The 2,224-nt window shown below is 43.3% G+C and overlaps 1 long non-coding RNA gene across 1 annotated transcript; it reads right to left on the reverse strand.

The window, feature by feature from the left end:
* On the reverse strand, window positions 1–1,049 carry LOC113062536 (uncharacterized). Its single transcript, XR_003278550.1, has 2 exons — window positions 617–1,049; window positions 1–197 (listed from the first exon to the last, which is right to left on the reverse strand). It is a non-coding gene; the product is annotated as an uncharacterized LOC113062536 (long non-coding RNA).
* Between the last annotated feature and the right edge of the window lie 1,175 nt (window positions 1,050–2,224).

The raw sequence follows: 2,224 nt of genomic DNA on the forward strand, positions 1-2,224 counted from the left end.
TGAAGGGAAGGTGTGCTGATTCTTAGGTATAATTCTTGGTCATCGCCATGGAGTGTCGGTAAGGACACGGAGACAGGAATTCCAGTTTGGTTACTTTAATATCCATCAAGTTTGCCGGTTACATTGGTATGTTGGCATTGCTCTATACAAACTTGTGCATGGTCATATGGATATAGGCATGAGTGTGTATTTGTGGTCTAAACAAAGGAAAGGAGAAATAAAATTACATAAATCAAGTGATTTAGAACAAACAAGATAACATTATCAAATGTAAACAATCAGTTTAGCATATAAACTTATAGAATGTAAACCTTAGAAACTAAGCAGCATATGTAAACATATGGAGATATGCATTAAATGTACATTTGAAACATTAACCACACTTCTGAACTGATTAGCATTCGAATTAGGTGGAAATATTGCACAATCACAATAATGATTTGAATATGAAGATTCTAAGTATACATATTTGGTCTACAGCGCTTATGTTTACATAAACAAATGATCTTGCAGAGCCGCGGGTCTTCCGCGCGATCGTCTAATCTTATACATAAACATCTCAACAAATGATCTTAATCAGCGTTAACAACACCATCCAAGATAAACAAACACTTACTTTTGGTCATTAACGCACACGACTTTGACAGGAATCAGGAGAAAACGACACAAACCATCTCTTTCTGACCATGCAAAACGAAGCTTAAAGGTTCTCCGATAACACAGTGATTTGATTGGCTGCCCTGTCGCGTGATCAGTGCATGATAACTACGGTGGCCTGGATGCTTGTTAACCTGGATACCCAAGAGTGTCCAGCAGATGGTGCAGTTGACTTTACTTTTCTACAGCCGCCCCTACATTTGCTGTGCAAATGTAATTTCTAACCTCCTTGTTTAGTCTGTTGCAGGGTCATTATCTGGAATGGCGGGCAGTGTGATAAGACGAGACACTGGTCGATGGTAGTGCTTGTTTTTTACTTCAATTTCTGCAGAACGGACATTGCCATCTGATCCAGGGTATATGGTTACTACTTTGCCGACAGGCCAAAGAGCTCGGGGAGTTGGTAGTCAATTATCATCACAACAGTCCCAGGTGTGAGGTTGCTGGAATCTCTCATCCATTTCTGCCGTGGTTGCAGGGTGGGCAAGTAATTCTTTATAAAACTTGTCCAAAATTGATCTGCCAGTACTTGTGATTGCCGCCATCTTTTTCGACTAAGAATTTCGGATTCTGGGTAAATCACTTGTGGTAGTGATGCATCTGGCCGCCCCATCAACAGGTAATTTGGGGTCACTGGATCTGGATCCGCTACATCAGAAGAAACATAACCCAATGGCTTTGCATTGAGTATAGCCTCAACTTCTATAAGGAGTGTTCTGAGGACTTCCTCTGTAAGAGTTTGGGACCCGATGATGGTACGCATGGCAGTTTTAACAGAGCGGATTTCACGCTCCCACATACCTCCAAAATGTGGGGCATTTGGGGGATTGTATTGAAACTGAATCTTCTGTTTTGCTAACTGGGTTTGGAGGTCTGGGCTCATGGAACTGAAAGCTGTCTGTAGTTCCTTTTCACCTCCTCGAAAGTTGGTGCCCTGATCTGACAGGATTTCAAAAGGCGTTCCACGTCGAGCAACCATACGCCTAAGGGCCATCAGAAACGAGTCTGTATCCATGTTACTCAGTAAATCCAAGTGGACACAGCGGGTCGTCATACATTTAAAAATTATTCCCCACCTCTTTTCATTACTCCTTCCTCGCTTTACCAGGAATGGCCGAAGCAATCTACACCTGTGGAGTAGAAAGCTGGTTTCATCAGGCGGAGTCTGGCGGGGGGAAGCTCTGCCATTTTTGGAATTTTAGGTTTAGCTCTCCACTTTTGACACTCGACACAGGAATGCTGATGGCGCCGTATTGCTTGTCTCCCTCTGAGTATCCAGTAATATCTTCGCATTTCTGCAAAGACCCTTTCTGGACCAGGATGGCCGAGTTTGGTATCATACTGCTTTATAAGGAGGCGGGTAATCGGGTGTTTTGGGTCCAAGACTATGGGATGCAGAGTACTGTAACTCAGGTTGGTAGTTTGCCGCAGTCTTCCTCCTACACGGATGAGTGCAGTCGTTTTATCCAACTCTGGTGACAAAGTGAGCAGACTACTGGACAAAGGGATTGGCTTGCCATTTGTTAGGGCCTGATATTCTGTAGGGAAACTGTCTAATTGGGCTTGC

The sequence above is a fragment of the Carassius auratus genome, chromosome 44 (genome assembly GCF_003368295.1).
Source record: "Carassius auratus strain Wakin chromosome 44, ASM336829v1, whole genome shotgun sequence".
Taxonomy (NCBI): Eukaryota; Metazoa; Chordata; class Actinopteri; order Cypriniformes; family Cyprinidae; genus Carassius; species Carassius auratus.